Here is a 20,098-nt window from a genome sequence, read left to right on the forward strand (position 1 = left end):
AACAAAAAAAAATCACACATATAATACTTTTACTTTATTAATATAAATCACATTATAATCCCAACTGCTCCTATTAAATTAACAATCAAAAATTTTAATTTACTTAATTTATAATTTCATGCTGCATAATTCCATTGTCACCTCTGAAATCGACGACATACCAGGTGGCTCTATGGCCAATTTAAAATCCGGTACTGGACAAGAGCAGAATATCGGACTATAGTCCACTACTGCAAACTCTCTATTATCAGTGTACTGCTTTTGCAGTACCTTCACTCCAACAAAAGCACTGATTTTGGATATATCATCAAACAATTTTTTCAATTGTTCATCACTTTCTGGTAATGGATAGATTGGTTTCTTGCTTTGGCTACCTTTTTCAAAATAATCAGATGTTCGGTCCTTTCTTTTGTAAAAAACTCGCCAAACGCAAGAGGGATGGAGATTTCTTGTAACCTCTGCAAAGCACGTGCGCAAAAAACCACCCTTGGCCTGGTCTGGCTGGATTTCAAACACACATCCAATGCAGACAGGCAATTCCTCTAAAATATTTATACATTAAAAGACAGACACTTGTATTAAAACTTACTATTATTAACATCTGGATAATTTACTTCTAATTGTAATAATTGAGAACACATCTATTACTGCTTAAAATAACTGAAATACCGGGCCTAACTGGAAAGTTGCGCCGTTCTTCTGCGGCAGTTCTGTGACTGCACTTGCGCGCAGGAGCATAGGGGTGGAGTAGAGAGGATAGAAAGAGGGGCGCATTGTTTATTATTCAAATAATCTTTTGGTTTTTAAATGAAATATTTGTGAGAAATGAATTAATTAAGAAACGATGGTAAACCAATTATTTAATAAAATTACGTGATGAAGAAACATTTATAATGACCCTGTACCATGGTAGAAGGAGACATGGTATAGGCATCCGATGTACCAATTTAAAAATGGTCTGCGCATCCATTTGTGACGTTAGGTGGCATCAACGACCTTGTGACTCTTGTGAGCTTCGCTAGGGAAGTCTAGGGAATTTCAGCTTGAGTTGTCATTGCTCTGTCCAATACGTCAATTAGTTGTCGGATAACGAATTGTATTTTAAATTTCGCGCTAATTTCACCCCACTTGACGTCACACCAGATGCGTATGCCTATACCATGTCTTCTTCTACCATGCCCTGTACCTAAGTAGGTATATTGGGACAATGAAAAAAAAAAATTTCGTTTCGTGTGCTAGCAGAGTGTAGACGTGCATTTTGTCGCTCCGTACATTCGATTCATTTAGGTGAGTTTATTCCATATTGATTTGAGCCTCTCGTAAATCTGAATAATTATATATACTGACGAATAGATTGGTTTGTTAATTTTTGTCGAAGGAAACATATTCCATGTTTCCTTCCGACTTTTACATTTTGATTGAATTCGTTATCATTCGTTTTTCTTACCGTCGACTTTTTTGGCAGAATTTGCTTATCTTCTACTTGACCCCAAACTGGCCGCAGTGTGATTTCAGCACTTGCGAGTGTCGAAAATGGCTATAAAATGCAGTAAATGCAATAGCACCGTAACTAGAAGTCAGAACTATTTGTCCTGTAATGTCTGTAAATCGAATTTTCACAATGAATGTGTTAACATTGATGATGATGCTTACAATCAGCTTCAAATGGAAAGAAAATTAACATCCTGGTTGTGTGCTTTTTGTTCACTTTCTGCCTCTGCGTCTGCTGCTTCTCATACTCAATCCATTCCTTTAGCTTCTGAACTTAATTTGTCTCCTCATTCTTTGAAAATGATCGAATCAATCATTGGAAACCAATTAAAACCATTAACTGATACTATTTCGATGTTAGAAAAATCAGTTAATAATTTATCTCTTGAAAATTCAAAATTGCGTAATGAAATAATCATTTTAAAAAAATGCTTACCCGCCTCTAAACCTTGTGATCAGATAATGTCAGCTGATGCTGATGAAATGCACGCTAAAACTTCTTATGCCCAAACTTTAATAAAAAACTCTCAGAAAACTATTATAGTTAAGCCAAAAGGTGAAAATCAGAAAAATCAGTCAATTGCTAAAACTAAATCAGACGTTTTAAAAAATGTTGATCCTCTTACGGACATCAATATTGGGAAAGTGAAAAATCTAAAAGATGGTGGTGTGCTCCTGCAGTGTGACAGTTCTAGTAACTTTAAACAAAGCGCCATGAATAACCTGTCAGACCAGTATGATATTCGTGAAGTCAAGACTATTGGCCCAAGAATTAGAATTACAGGTATTCCTGACTACATAAAAAAAGAAGACATTGTCTTATATATGAGAAAACAAAATGAATCAATTTTTGACGAAAAATCAATTTGTACTTTGTTAAAATATGGCCCGGTTAAAAAAAATAATACCATTTTTCAAGCTGTTTTTGAAGTGGATTTGTTGACATATAAAAGGGCACTAACATTGGGACACTGCCTTATTGGTCTCAATGGTTGTACTATATACGATGCTATTGATGTTTCCAGATGTTTTAATTGTAACAGCTATGGTCATTCACACAAATTTTGTAAAAATTCTTCTTCTTGTCCTCGGTGTGGTGATCGTCATAATTTGAAGGAATGCCAGGCAGATGTTGAAGCTTTTAAATGTGTCAATTGTTACAACTTCAATCTCAAAAATAATAATCATGACGTTAATATTAATCACGCAGCTTGGGATCATGACAAATGTCATTCGTACAAGATGGTCATTCAAAAAGTCAAACAAGATTTGTTTGGACTTTCCATATAGCAATCAAATGTTTGTCCTCTTTTCCTCCCTGATAGTCCAACAATACCCCGCTACTCGTGTGACATGAACACCAATAATTCAATGCGTGATTCCCCTACTCCAGTTGTTTATTACCAAAATGTTAGGTGTTTAAACACCAAACTCCCGGAAATATATAATGCATTGGCTAGCTGCCATTATGACATAATTGCTTTTTCTGAAACTTTTTTAAACGACTCTGTCCATAATTCAGAAATTTCTAATAATAATTACACAATCTATAGGAGTGACAGAAAATATTCAGATGTTCATTGTCAACGTGGTGGTGGTGTCCTTCTTGCGGTTAAATCAAATTTTGCCTCGTATAAATATGATTTAAATAACTTAAATTTTAGTGATTTACTTGTAGTAGATATTCTTGTAGTCAAGATTTTTATAGGTCACAGTATTGTTTATTTTATTGTAGTATATATCCCTCCGGCCAACAGAGTTAGTGCAGCTGATATGGATTTGTTCTTTGAACTTTTATCCTCTCTATATACTTTATTACATGATAGAATCATTATTGTTGGTGACTTCAATATACCCTCTTACTCTAGTTTTCTAGCAAACCCCTTGATACGCGATGCTAAAACAGAATCACTTTTAAATTTTCTCGACCTGACTGACTGTAATCAGCATAACTTTGTACGTAATAACAATGGAAGAATTTTGGATTTGGTTATTTCAAATAAACAAACCACTGTCAATGCAGCAGTTGATATTTTATTAACTGAAGACTCCCATCACCCGAGCTTAGTAATTAATTTAAATAATTTAATTAGAACGAAAATGTTTTATGACAAGCCCTTGCATAATCCCGAATTAAAATCTTTTAACTTTTGTAAAGCTGATTTTTCACTTTTGTACAATTTGCTTTGTAATACTGACTGGTCTTTCATGTCTAAACATACTGATGTAAATACCATGTGCTTGCAGTTCTATTCAAAATTATATGAGATCTTTAACATTTCTGTTCCTAAGACTAAACGCTTTAAAAAACGTCAATATCCTCCATGGTTTGATGCTAAAATAATTTCTAAACTAAAACTAAAATGGAAATTATGGACACGTTACAAACGACATTCTGATTTGCAATCTTATGATAATTTTAAAATCCTAAGAACTGAGGTCAAAGCAGATATTCAACATGCCTATGCCAATTATATTCAAAAAATTGAAAACAACATTCAATCTGATCCTAGCAGCTTTTGGCGCTTTATTCATAGTAAGAAAAAAGACAATAGTATACCTAAACTGATGACCTATAACAATGAACTACTAAGTCGACCGGAAGACATCGTCAACTCTTTTGCTGACTTTTTTCAAAAATCTTTTATTCTTTCTAATCCATCTGTAACTATGTCTTCTTCAAATTATCCTCTTTTGTTAATCAAATCGTTTAATGAATCTGAAGTATTTAATGCCCTACGGAAGATGAAAAACAAAACAACAGCTGGTCCTGACGGCATACCCTCTTTCATGTTAAGTGACTGTGCAACTGTATTTGCTTCTCCCCTATGTGCTATATTCAATCTAGCAATTAAACAGTGTGAGTACCCGTCCATTTGGAAACAGTCGAATATATGTCCAGTTTTCAAAAATGGAAACAAAAATGTAATCGAAAATTATCGACCCATAACCTTGCTCTGCAATTTTTCCAAGGTATTCGAAATGTTGCTTTATGATGTTATTATCGGGCATGTTAGGCCTTATATATCTGATTTACAGCATGGTTTTCTCAATGGCAGATCTGTAGAAACAAATCTTTGTACGTTTACTCAGTTTGTTTCCGAGTCTTTTGATGCTAAATGTTCGGTGGATTGTATATACACTGATTTCTCTAAAGCATTTGACAAATTAGACCACTCTAAATTGATTGCCAAGTTGGATAGTTTTGGTATGTCAGATTTCCTAATTAAACTTTTTAGTTCTTATTTAATTGGCAGGACGCAGGTTGTTACCATTGGCGGTTTTCAGTCAACTGAGGTACATGTTACTTCTGGTGTACCGCAAGGGTCCATTCTTGGACCTCTGTTCTTTATTTTGTTTATTAATGACATTAGTATCGGCTTTAGCTCTGAGTGTCTTCTATATGCTGACGACCTAAAAATCTTTAGAAAAATAACAACATTTTCTGACCACCTTCTCCTTCAAGCTGATCTTTATAAATTAGAACAAGCATGCAATGTAAAAGGGTTGTCGCTGAATCTTCCTAAATGTAGTGTAATGACATATTCTCTAAAGCATATCAATAGTATATATGAGTATAAAATTGGCGGTTTCATTTTGAAACGTGTTTCCACTGTGAGAGATTTAGGCATTATATTTGATCAAAAATTATCCTTCATTGATCATTATGATGAGATATTTTCCTCATCAATTAGGGCGTTAGGATTTATCATTCGTAATTGCAAAAGCTTTCAACTTAATAGTACTCTCCTTAGTTTATATACTTCGTTTGTTAGATCAAAACTAGAGTATGGCTGTGTTATTTGGTCCCCAGGGTATGATGTTCATTGTCTCAAATTAGAAAAGTTACAAAGGAAATTTTTAAAATTCCTCCATTTCAAATCATTTGGCTATTACCCTTGTAGAGGTTTTCCTCAAAATGAGCTTTTGGTACTCTTTTCCATTCAAAGCTTGGAAAATAGGAGAGAAACTTTGTCTCTCTGTTTTCTTTTTAAATTGGTGAATGGTGTTGTAAATTCAAATGCTTTAGTTGAAAAATTGTGCTTTCTAGTTCCCCGGTCAAACATTAGAAACACTTTATGTTTTTATACTGAAATTTCTAGAACTAATGTACATGTGTTCTCGCCCATTACAACTATGTGCAGAATTTATAATAATTATCGGAATAAATTTGATATTTTCAATTGTAGTTTACGCCAGATCAAAAATGCACATCTATAACAGTCTACTAATTTTTAACTATTTAATTATGCATTTCCAACAATCTAATTTAGCCCTAATATACCACCCTAATAATTGGTTTATCTGTAGGGGTGGTCAACTATAATAATAATAAATAATAATAATAATAATAATAATAAAATGAATATTTAAAGTATTATATGAGCCAGAATAAAATTTTTCTTCAACAGTTAAATTAGAGTTATCATCTGAGTCGCTTGAGTAAGAGTTTTCATAAATACCTACTGTATGAAAATGTGTAGTACAGCTTAGGTGAATCACAGACGATTAATTAGTTTTATAATTTGATCGATAAGTCCACATTTAAATCCGAAAACTGTCAAGTCAAATTTATCAGATTTAACTAACGTATTCGAAATATCATCAAATTCATAATACATTTTATCTTTAAAGTAATATAAATTTCTATATCTGAATGCTCTGGTTATATTTGGAGGTATTCCAGCAAAGAATTCTGAAATAAGGCCATTTTTCTTTGATCTAAACAAACACTCATCAAACTCAATGTACAAGACTTTGTCATAAAATATATATGTTTTTCCAGAATACGTTCTAAATATTGCATCAATTCTTTTTCCTTTTGGTATTCCTAAATTTTCAATAGATTGACCGTTATATCCACTTTTAACATTAAAACTTGGAAAATCGATTAAATAATATAAATTTTCAACAATCATTAAAACATCACCTGAAGGTCTTTGATAAATATGTGAAATTTCTTGAAAATCATCTGGCAAAAAATATAAATAATCTTTAATAAATTTTGATTCTTTATCATAAGTCATGTCTTTTAAATTGACTAACCAAACATATTTCTTATAAAAAATATACATATGATGATTTGCAATTAAGAATGTATCAATTTCTTTATTAAAATCACATAAATTACCGAATATACCTCTAGGCTGACCTTCAGGGACGCTTTGCCTTGCAGTAGGTTTAACTGTTGTTGTTGTTGGTATTAATTCATATTTTAATCGTTCAGGTCTTCCATATAAATATTGAATTGCCCACATATCGTCTTGAGTTAATTTATCAATATCACCTTTATAATAGGCGTACATAATTGAATTATTATTTGCAGAATGTTCAATACCTAATGTGTGTCCGATTTCATGTAATAATACTGTATAAAAATTAGTTTGGCTATCAGGTGTATTGCCTGATTCCCCAAAATACCAATTTTCTGATTTATCAAAATGAATTCCTAGACATTCATCATTATTTGGAAAGAAGCCATGTGCTAAAACATTACCTTTTCCATCAAAACTGCTAGAACATATTCCTTGTTGACAACGTGAATTATGATTATGTTGAAACAGCGTATTAGAAAATGAAATAAGTATGTCCGGTTTAACGCTATTGTAATTAAACTTTAAATTTGAAACAGATTCCCATTGATCAAAGGCTTTTTCTGCTAATTCTTTCATTTCGTTTGTAGCTAACGAAAAATACTATTTAAAATTTAACTATTTTAAAATTCGCATTGAATTACGTAAAAATCGAGTGAAAAATATATTACATGCTAAAGTTGATGGAAATTATGATTATGAAATATCTGATATTAGTTTGTGGATCCCAATAGCAAAACCCTCACTAGAAACTGAAGAAATGTTATCTTCATTATTAGTTAGCGAATCGAACTTTCTTTGTGGATGGAATGCGCTTAACTGTTACCGTAGTAATTTGTGGTCTTCTGGAAGTGGAAACTGGCGCATTGTAAATAATCAAAATAAGATATCTAGAGTTTTTATAGTTTTTTCTAGAGCTGACCGAAATGATAATTTTACCAAGACAATGATGATTTTTGATAATATGAATTTAGAAAGAATAAATATTAAAATCAATGGTACGCAACATCCTATTTATGAATATCTGGTGAATAATGAGGATTTACAACGTTTGTATGCCGCATTCCTTTCATGTAATTATAAAAAAGATTTGGATGAAGGTACGTGTGTTAGCTATAAAGATTTTTGTAACCGATATTTAGTTGTTGCTTTTGATGTAACAAAAGCAAATGATGAAAATTTGTTTAGTAAAACAAAATCGTCTGAACTAGAAGTTAATTGGACATTAAAAGATTATCAAAATATTAATTACAATATATATGCTGTAGTTGAATCTCAAAGAATTGCAAATATGAATATCATAGATGAAAAGATTTACTTGGAAATGAAGTAGCCTGCTTCACGCTTCGCTTAGTTTTTAATTGAATAAATGACTGATTATAAAGTATATTTATCACCTAATCAAATAAAAAAACTCCAAAGTTGCAAAGATAAAAGAATAGATTGTAATATAAGATTTGATTTAACAGAAAGAGCTAATAAAACAATTAAATTGAGAGAAAAACAGATTGATGAAATTAAAAAATGTAAAAAAGACAAGAAGAAATACTGTGATATCAAATTTTCTCCAACACAGATAGGTGGATTTTTGCCTGCTTTATTCCTGCAGCAATAGCTGCAGCCAAAGCATTGGGATTAGGTGCAGTCGGATATGCAGGTACTAAATTAGCACAAAAAGCCTTCGGAGATGGTTTAAAAAAGAATAAAAAAATCCGAAGAATCCGAACAAGTCGGAGACATATGGACAAGGAATAAAATTGATAGGAAATACGGCTTAAGTAATATAGAAATATCTGATATTATGAAAAATGAGAAAAATCATGAAGCTACGCGAAATTTTCGAGGTGTTTTTGCAATTGACATGTTACCAAAAAAATTTAGAAAAGATGAATCGGGCATAATTAATTTTCAACCCTCTAATCGTTACGGCTCACACTGGGTATGTTATGTAAACAAACCATATTTAAGAAATATTTTATATTTTTACAGTTTTGGTATTTCTCCACCAGAAAAAATTAAAACATATTTATTAAGTAGCGGAAAAAATATTGCGTGGAACAACACACAATTGCAAATGAATTCGTCTGTTTTATGTGGCCATTACTGTATATACGTAATAATTAATGTAAACAGAGGCAAAGATTTTTATGATATATTATATTCTTTTAAACAGATACCGTGTAGTTTCAATGAGAAAAAATTCGTGGACATAGTCCACTCATGAGCTATTTCAATATTCGGCTATGCCTTCATGATGAATCTTTGATTCAGAATATTTGTATATTCTATTTATATAAATGGAAAAATATCTACAAAAACGCTTGTATGTATACAGAAAAAGTTACATATATCTTTATAAAATTGGAATCGGATTATCTATACACCTAAAAGAGAAGAGTAGATAAGTCGCTGTGACAGTGGTTTTCGTTTTTGCTAAGTTTGGTCGGGTTGTTCTTGGCGTATATTTTTGAATTTAGTGCCATTTTGTGTGTTCTTGGCCAATCATTTCAGTGGCATAAGTGACTCTTTCAACAATTCAGTTATTTTCGAGTAATTGAACGAAATAATTTATTCGGCGTTTTTTTTTCCTGGTGCTGGCTTCGTTTTTGTGTGTGCGATACAAAGAAGTGTGCGGTGTGCAGGTGTATTATGTGAGTACTCCTACTAATATAGTAATTATACACATTACTGCGACAAAATATATAAACAAAATATATAAATAAATAAAAAAAAAAACAATTTCACAAGAGAATCCCTATCAGGGGACAGATGTAGCTGATAGCATCTGCCCACCTACATATGTGAAAAACCTGAATACATTTTTATAAATCGGTTTCTTTTGTCAGTAACTGATAAAACCTCGAAATGAGTATTTCAAATGCAGACCTTCTCAACGAAATTCGTAAATTACGTGAGGATCTAAACCACAAAATTGATCAGGCTGAATCTAGTATATTGTCCAACGTAAGTCGCCAGTTATTAAGAGAAAACGAGTACTTAAAAAATAAAATTAAGTATCTAGAAAAAGCAAACAAAAAAAAATAATATCATCATCTTTGGATTGGAAGTGACAAATGAACGTTTACCCTCACCGGAACTAGCATCCTTTGTATGTGAGAAATTAAAGGAGTTTCTACACATTCAAATTGGCATTTCTGACATAAATAATGTCTACTTAATAGGAAAAAACCAAACCAAAAGACCGGTAATTATTGAATTTATCTCACGTATTAAAAAATATGAAGTACTCCAAGCTCGCATAAATTTGAAAGGCTCGAAGATTTATATAAATAACGATTTAACCACGGATGAAATTAAGGAATACAAAATTTTAAGAACCCATCTTAGTTTGGCTAAACAAAAGAAACTAAAAGCTTATATTAAAGGAAATAAGTTATATGTTAATGATGATGTATACACTGCAAATGATTTAGAAGAAACTGAACAACCGGAGATTTTTATAAAGTCAAAAAGTACTCCGCCAACAACGACACCAGATAGAACGGTAAATATTGATGAAGTATTTCCGACCAAAAACAAGTTAAATATTGAAAACAATGGCACTAACTTTTCACCTAATATAGTTACAGTTCCCACAAGCCTGATTAAGACAGATTCAAAACAAATTCAAAAAAAGATACTATGTAGTAATTCAAATAAAGGATCAAAGATGTAATAACAGTCAAACTTATTGGTAATGTCTTAAATTGGACTGATTCTGCTCGAATATTGGGCATTTCACTTTGATTATGATTTAAATTTTATATCACATGTTGCTTACTTACTTAAATCGGTCTACTTAAGGTTAAAATATTATGTGCTTCCAGGTTTCTCCTAAACTTCAAAATTAAAAAAAAAAAAAATTAACGGAATCATTAATTTTCTCGGTTTTATTTTACATCATTACTGTTTATCACCTTTGTTTGTATCCCATACATAAAAGTAGACCGCAAAAGATCAAAAATTTATCGCTTTATATCGAATATTAGACAACACCACGATTTGTCAAAAAATTTAAACGCTGTTTTAGTTACAATGCTGTTATATAATGATATGTAATGCTGTAGACTGTAACATTAAGAATCTTCCCATTGCCCGATTTAAGAAATCACTTATTCAAATCTTATTAAAAAAAAAAACAATTCTTAAACTATTAGGTTACGTATTAGATTATCTTATACACGTAAATTTATAATTGTTTTTTTATTTCATCATTTTTCTTTTCTCTTATAATTATCTCATTTCTAGAATTTCTGTTATATTTTTGTAGTGTAAACTGTAGGTTATTTTTGTAAGAGGTTAAGTGTAAGAATAGCTATAAGCTAAACTTCGCCTCCGAGAGGTACTGTATATGTATCTGAAATAAAGACGTTTATTATTATTATTATTATTATTAGTAAATTATTATTTAGTGCATCGGGATTGTCTTCGTTAGCCCTTCCTCCACTAGTTTGTTTATCTCTTGGTGCAGGGGTTATAGAAATATTAGATAAGAGATTAAAAATATCAGAAAGAATTGAAGAATATAAGTTGATTTATAAATTTTATAGACAGTTATTGCATTTATATAAGGCTGATAAAATAAATGAAAAAGAAATACCTAGAAAAAGTTCACTTAAATGGTAATTAATCCTCTGCCTTCAGCAGATTTTTAATGATATCCTTTGATTTTTTAGTCAATCGATTCGGCTTGCTCATGAGACCCTTTTTTATTCCATCACCTCGTAAATGTTCATTCAACGATTTTTCTTTCATTTTGTTTAGAATGGGATTTATAATTTCCTCTTTATATGTAGAAAACGGCGGTGATTTTACGTATGTAGACGCTATATTTTTAAGCCCTGAACTTACACCTTGAATGATATCCTCTTTATTATTTTTCCAAAAAGGTTTAAGTATATTGCGATATAAGAAGCCTAATGCTGGTATAGCAAATTTTTTTATAGATTGAAAAATATTTCCACCTCTAATATCTCTGTGATATTTAAGACCAAACCCATATTGTTTCGGAAATAATTGTTTTCTATGAACGACAAGTACCATTTATTCTACAAGAAAGAATCAGGTAAGACGTCCCCAAAGGCGAAGACAATTACTGTATATCTAGAACAAAATTTAAGCACTCTCCATTAAAATTTATCAATTGATTTAGCTGATTTGTAACAGAAATGCGAATATGAAATATATAATCCGTACGATTAATTGGTAAATATTTTGAATGCGTTGGTTCAATATTAATTAAAGATCTAGGTGAAATATTTGGAGTAAAAGCGTATATAACATCACTTTTAAGATTGTTTTGATAACTAGATGAAATTAAGGAACAGTGAATCAAAATTTGATCAATATCTTTGGTGATATTACCAATTTTTGTTGCATAGTTTATTCCTTGTTTATATATTTTTTTATCAAATCCTAAAAGCTCATGAATCTTTACGTGGGAAAAGTCAATTTCACAATCTATGTCGCGTATAATTAGCATAAAACGATTAGTTGCATAATTTACATCAAAATAAAACGGGGGTGTTTCAAACGTTCCAAAATATTCTTGGATATAATTATTTAATTCATTTTCATCGTACAAGCCGTTTGGTAATTTTAATATTTTCCAATCCTGTGCAACCCGAACCCCATCTTTTCTAATTTCATTCTGTTTATGCTCACGAGGGTCTTTAGACATGCGCTGGACTAGTCCCTTTAGGGACGACCTGTATTTTATTTCATTATTTTTATACTCTTCAGTAATGTTATCCCAACTATACCAGAGACTTGCTATTTTTAAAGCAATTTCACCTTTTAATCCGGATAAATTAATAGGATTTTCAGAATAACTTATTTCAAAATCATTTTCTTTAGATCTGATGTGTGTTAGGCTCATTTATTCAGTTTAAAAAAGCATGCCAAGTGTCGTGAATATCTATTTGTGATCTGACTTTTTTATAAGTTTCATTTTAAACAATTTATCAAGTATTTCTACGCATTCATTATATACTTCAATTGAATCATTTCCAGCATTTTTTGACGCTATTAATAGATCAAGACGTTCTACCATTTCATTCGGATCTGAAAAAATACTGCTTCCTGTTTGCTGTCTTTCATAGAAAGGAATTTTTCGAATATCTTCTAAAGCACGTTTATATTTTTTCAACTGTGAATACACATATTGTAAATTATCAATTTTTTCTTGCTCTTGTGATTTCTTTGCGTTTGTAATGTGTGCATTTAATGATTTTAATTTAGTTGATATTTCGGGTATCGTTGTATCAATTTTTGCATTTCGATTTCTAATGTCTAACGATAATAAATGTGAAGGTTTTTCAAATTTAAATTGTTTTTCAATAACATCAAAATTTAAATCTTTATCCGGATCTAAACTTATTGCGGTATGCACAGAAGGTGATTTCGGTAATGATAATAATTGATCTGATTCGCCTGCGGAGCCGTAGTCCCTTTCAGGACCTGCGGACCGTTCTTTGATACATTTTCCTCGATTGCTAAAACATTGTTTTTGTCCAAATTCGCTTCGCCCGAATTATGAATGAGCGAAGCTAATTCAGTAATATTATCAAGTTTGTCAGTTATAGGCTTCTGTAGTTTTTTAATTTCTTCCTTTGTTAAATGATCTTTAAATTGCTTTAAATGAATCCTGTTTTTTATTATTTTACGAGTTTTTAAAATAGCGTCAATTATTTCAGCATGCGAAGCACTAGTCCCCTTTGGGGACGCTTTGCCAGGCTTTGTGGACATTTTACTATCAGTGTTAGTCATTTATATTTAGTGAAAAAAATATTCCCGGATATGGATTCGAACCTTGGACTGATCAAAAAGTTTTTTTAGGTTTACAAAGAATTTAATCTTTCACCCCTTTTTATCAATCCATACCAACTTTATTTTTGGAGTTTACGAAGAATTTAATCTTGCGCCAGGGACTCTTCGTTGGTTATTGAATTGTTTTGGACTTTAATACTTTCTAAATATTGTATGTCTTTGTACATGTTGTCTACTTGCTGTTCAGCTAATCTTATTTTTTCAATTAATTGTCTTGTACGTTTTTTCAGATACTTTATTTTGTTATCTTGTAATTTACTTATTCTTAGTTTTATTCGCACAATTTGAAGATCAATTTCATTATTAACTGAAGATTGATGAATTTGTTGAAGAAAGTTTGTAACACGTTCACCAGAAGTAGACGACATTTTATAAATTGAGCTATGAAGGTTTTTATTTTACCTGTTGTATATTGTCAATATAATCTGATCATACCATGTCTTCCTGTACTATGGACGAAACACGAAACTAAAAAAGTATCTGACGTCACCCAGTAGATAAATCTAGTCTACGACACATTTTCTTGATATAGGCAACCAGCAAAACAGGTACGTTTACCTACTACCTATACTTAGACATCGACCACTACGGACGTGATGAGAATTATCTTCTCAAACCGATCGTTAATCTTTTATTTATGGGTTCCTGCTTCCCGGCAAACATTGTGTTTAGAAAACATACATATTTTTTTAATTACGTCTGCCAGTCACCCCTGAACTTTAATAAATTATAATTATACTTTCGTTATAGTATAAATTCCGAATTTTATATATGTTATTTGAGGAGCTATAAAAAAAATATTACTTCAGTAGCCGGAGAGTTTTAATGGTTTTTACATCTTGTCAGAGGCATTGAAAGTCTATTGTAGGTGCGAGCGCGAGGCAATATATACTCATAGTCGGTTTTTATAACGACTAAGTGAATATTTTTGGTACATATTTAGATGATTTTATATATTTTGTTTAACTAAGAATTAATTCTTTATTTATGTTTTTTTCGGGAAAACGTTTTGGAAACACTGTGCTCTATTTTGTATGAATTTCTTTAATATGTTTTTTGTGAAAAAAATTTGTGATTATTTTCGATACACTGTATGATAAAGTGAAAAAACATTGAACAATTAAAATAATCGAAAATTCGAAAAATCGAGAAATCTAATAATCGAAAAATCGAAACCTTAAAAAATTGTAAAACCGAAACATTGAAAAATCGAAATATCGAAGAACTGAAAATCGAAAAAAAAAATCTAAAATTTAAAATCCGAATAACGAAAAATCCAGAAATCTGAACTCCCAAATTAAGAAAATCGGATAATTGAAAAATCGAAACGTCGAAAAACTGGAAAATCGAAAAACTGAGAAATCGTGGAGTCTAAAAGACGAACAATTGAGAAACCGAAATAGGTCAAAATCGAAAAATCCAAATCTCGATAAATCGAGAAATCGAAAAGTGATGAAGTCAAAAAATCGAAAAATAGAGAAATCGACAAACAAAAAGTTAAAAGTTGAAAAATTAGAAAAGCGGAAAAATCAAAAAACGAAAAAATGGAAAACTGGAAAAACTGAGAAACCGAAATAGGCCAAAGTAAAAATTGAAAAATTGATAAATCGAAAACCAGAACAATCAAATATCGATAAATTGGGAATGAACAATTAACAAATCGAAAAATTGAAAACCAGAACATCTAAAACCAGGAAGTCGAAAAATCGAAAGACTAAGAAATATTGAAAAATTAAAATATCAAAAGATAGAAAAATCTAAAATTTCAAAATCCAAAAATTGAAAAATCGAAAAGGTAAAAAGGTAGACACATCGAAAAACACAGAAGTCAAAAATAGAAAAGCCGAAGAATTGAAATATTGAAAAATCCTAAAACTGAAATATCTAAAAACTGAATAAAAAAAGTGAAGTCGAAAAATAGAAACCTTAAAAAATCGAAAAATTGAAAAATCAAAAACCTGAAAAATTAATAAATTAAAGAATTGAAGAACAGAAAAATCGAAACACTCGAAGGTGAAGAAAGAAGAAAATCAACACATCGATTAATTGAAAAATCGAAATCAAAACATTTGAAAAATTGAAATATGGAAGAGCTGAAATGAAAAATCGAGAAATCGAAAAATCTAAAATTTTAAATATTGAAAAGTTAAAATACCAAAAAATTGAGAAATCTAAAATTTAAAAATCGAAAAAGTAAAAAGTCGACACGTCGATAAATCCAGAAGTCAAAAATGGAAAAGTCGAAGAACAAAAATATTGAAAAATCCCAAAACTGAAATATCGAAAAACTGAGAATCTAAAGAATTGAAAAACTGAGAAATCGAAAATCAAAAAAGTGAAGTCGATATATCGAAACGTTAAAAAAATCGACAAATTGAAAAATCAAAAACCTGCAAAATCGTACAATCGAAAAATTGAATAATAAGTAAACTGAAAAATCCCAAAACTGAAATGTCCAAAAACTGAGAAAATAAAAAATTGAAAAATTGTGAAATCGAAAAATTAAAAAAGTAAAGTTGAAAAAATAGAAAAATTGAAAAACCAAAATATCTGAAAAATCAATCAAGTGAAAAATCGACAAATAAAGAGTTTATAAAAGTCAAAAATTGAAAAATCGAAATATTTAAAAATCGTAAAATTGAAGAGAAAAACTGAAAACCCAGAAATTGAAAAATTGAGAAATTGTAAAATCCAAACATTGAAAAGTAAACAGGAGTAAACTGAAAAGTCCCCAAACCAAAATTTACTGGTTGGAAAGGCATAATTCAGTTTATTTATATAGTCTACGTTTCTAGGTATATAGACCCTATTACGAAATTCAACACAATGATACGAAGGTAACAAAATAAATCAAAAATTACCAATATTCACACTTTGGCATTTTAGCGTTCTAACAAATTTAGATGTATTACAAATATCAAGAGGACGTAAGAATTGTGATTCCATGAAGCAACGTTCAAGTGCAAGACTAAAATTACCAAAATAGGACAATGTTTTCAATGATTCTTTATTACTTATAGTAATTACTTAATTAGTGACGTTCCTAATTACCGACCTATTAGTCTATTGTGTAATTTCGCTAAGTTATTGGAGTCGATCATTTATAATCAACTGTATTTATCGGTTAAGTGCTTTATTACATCAACACGGCTTTGTTCCAAAAAAGTCTACGATGACTAATTTGGCATGCTTCACTCAATATACTTGAGGCTCAATAGACAAAAAAAGTCAGGTTGACACAGTTTATACTGATTTCAGGAAAGCTTTCGATAGAATAGATCATTTTATATTGTTAGATAAACTTAGACGTTTTGGCTTTTCAAATTCGCTTTTACAATTATTTAATAAGATCGCGTCTTGAATATGGTGCCATTATATGGTTCCCTATATACGATGTACAATTCTCTAACTTAGAATCGGTCCAACGAAAATTTTTGAAGTTTCTGTGTTGCATCATAGATGGGGTGTACCCACCAAGAAGATATGACCATCTCGAATTATTAAATAGGTTTAATTTTATCTCACTGAAGACAAGAAGAATTATTTACGTTATGAAATTCTTGTTCAATTTGCTGAACAATAAAGTTGATTGCCCCATGCTACTTAATTTAAAAAAAATTAATATCCCAAGACTTTGCTCTCGACAACATTTTTTGTTTTATTGTTTTCAGGAAGTAGAACTAACATCTTGCACAAATCTCCAATACTTTTGATGTGTGATCTGTTCAACGGAGTGACAAACTGTTGTGATATAAGCATTGACTCCTTTGGCAGTTTAAAAAGTTGGATGTTAACTAAATATGGGATTAATTAATTCGTTTGATCATCGAGAATGGTATTGGTTTCTTTTTTATTACGTTATTGAATTTTTTGTTAATGTATTGATTTTTATTGTTCCCTGTAATTGGATGCTCTATAACCTGTTAGGAATAAATTATTATTATTATTATTATTATATAATTAATTATGGTATTAGTGTTCATTTAATAATTCTGAGATATCGTTTAAGTATACAACAAACAACAACGGACCAAGGGCTTAGCCCCGTGGAACTCCTGATAATTGTTTAAGTAATGTTGATTTAAATCCCCTGTATTGTACATACTGAGACCTGTCTGTAAGATTAGAAAAAAAAGAGTAAGCAAGTTATTAGAAACTCCAAAATTATCCAGCTTATAAACAAGCTTTAAATGGTTTACCAGATCGAAGGCCATAGAAAGATCCATACAGACTACGTCCACCTGATATTTCTGGTCTAAACTCTCACATAAGAATTGTGTAAGCGTAAGTAAATTGGTCACCGTCGATCTCTTAGCTATAAAACCATGTTGCCATCTTGTTATCCTTGTTGAAATATGGTTGTAAATTCTGTTGTATAACACTATCTCAAATACCTTTGAAAAATTTGAAATAAGAGCTATCGGCCTATAGTTAGCAATATCAGATCTATGTCCGTTTTTAAACACCGGCAATCTTCCATTGATTGGGAAACCGATTGGAACTAATAATTTTGTTAAAAATTAATATTGACGCTTGTAACCAAATGTTTTTACAGTCAGAAACTAAGAATGATGGTATAAGATCAGGACCCGTTGTTAAACCAGATTTAAGCTTAGACCTTAAAAATCTCATCTTCGGATATATCTTTTACTAATAAAGAACTCTCATAAGAAACCTGACTACTAGAGGAGGCTTTTGTTGAAGCTGAAAATGAAGAGGAGAAATGCTTAGCAAAAGTTTGGACAATTTCTTGGGAATCTGAAATGACCTTGTTATTAAGACCAGAAACATTTTGGATTACAACTAATATCCATATTTAGTTTACAAATATAGTCTTGTCACGTTTTAATTGGATCTTTGAATTCATTGTAAACATTTTGTCTTCCATGTTTTTTTGTATTTATTCCAGGCCAAGGTGAAAACGAACCCAACGAATTTAATTTTCTTGGAACATGCTTATCAAGTATATTATAAATTTTGCTGAAAAAATTTTACACAACAATATCCATTTCAGCAGGGTCATCAAGAAAAGACCAGTTTACACAAACAAGTTCTTGGTATAATTGATGAAAATTCACCTTTTTAAAGTTATAGTCTAATAAGAAACTCAACTCGAAAATGCTGGATATGTTTCATCGTATTTCAGGAGCGAGGGAAGTTCTGTCGGAACAACTTTCGACCGTTTTTTGAAATATGAAATGAAATGGAAACGCCCGAGTGGTGATTCAGTGACATTTTAAATTCTCACAGGTTTTCTCATACCACAATCTTATCATACGGATAACCGAGCATCCGTAAAAAATATCCTTAAAACTTTAGCAACAAAATAACCCAAGCAGCAGACTGTCGTCTAATTCACGTCAATTTTTGGTCATAACTCGTCGGCGACGTCATTCGCCCAAAAAATCACGTGATAATGACGAGATTTTTCTGACTTATCTCTGCTAGTAGTTAGATAATTTAGAATTGTAACAGAGAACATAGATAAATAATACTACGTAAAATAGAATGCAAACTCGGCTGTAATGCGTGTCCCAGGTTTGTGTCTAGGCTTATGTACCGGCCACATAATAAGAGATAGCACTGATAGCAGTGAAGTATTTTTTTCCAAAAATTGCTTGGCGACAACTTCCACAGCCAATTTTAAGAAACAATAAAAAAACTGTCATTTATGATTAGTATGTTATTTATGATTAGTATAAAAGTGTCATTTGTGTGATTATACGTGATAACAAAGCGTAAAATATGAAACTATGCAGTGTTTTGAAATGTCTAAACACTAAAATTATTAAACGCCATCGTTTTCCCAACCCCTACAAATACAACGAGCGTTTTAAAATTTGGTTGGAACGGACAGGGAATCCAAATTTAGGCAAATTAGATCCCACGAAAATATATAAAAATGGATATTTTCTTTGCAATGTACATTTTAAAGAAACGGATTTTGGCCCCAATCAAAAACTTAAAAATACTGCCATTCCTACAATTCAAATTATGCATGGTAAATATTTGTGTGCAAGTGAATGCCATAGATAATTTTTACAATAATTTCAGATAATATGAACGACTCCGAAAGACACACCCATGATCCCGTAAACCCTATTTCTACACTGGATTCTCAAAAATTTTGTACTGAAGTATCTCGAAATTCCAGAGAAACCCTAAACGAAACTTTAAACCAAGAATCTTCTCGAATACTAAATTTACATTCAAATTCTAGGAATATTTCGCGTACAGCCCGTAGAAACAAAATTAAGGTAGCTTCGTATCGCCAACGATTGAAATTATACTCCAAATTTGAAGTAAAATTAGAAAGCAAAATTTTAAGTCAGGATGCTATAAATTTTTGTTTATCACAATTAAAAAGACGAAATGTCAAACCAAAGGGTCGCAGGTTTACCACTGAAGATAAATTATTTGCATTAATGTTTTATAAACAGTCTGGGAGATGTTATAGAAAAATGAGACAGATTTTTGCACTGCCTTCACGTCAAACAATTATGTCTATGTTGAACAAAATTCCAGTAGACGTTGGTATAAACAAAATAATTTTCGACAATCTTAAAGAATCTGCTTCAAAATTAAATAACCAAGATAGAATATGTGCATTAATTTTTGATGAAATGTCCATAATGCCCCACATAGACTATGACAAATATACGAATACATTTTTCGGATTTCAAAAT

Source organism: Zophobas morio, unplaced genomic scaffold (genome assembly GCF_036711695.1).
Source record: "Zophobas morio isolate AGI-343-1 ecotype UQ-CSIRO unplaced genomic scaffold, CSIRO_AGI_Zmor_V1 ptg000006l, whole genome shotgun sequence".
In the NCBI taxonomy this organism is placed as follows: domain Eukaryota; kingdom Metazoa; phylum Arthropoda; class Insecta; order Coleoptera; family Tenebrionidae; genus Zophobas; species Zophobas morio.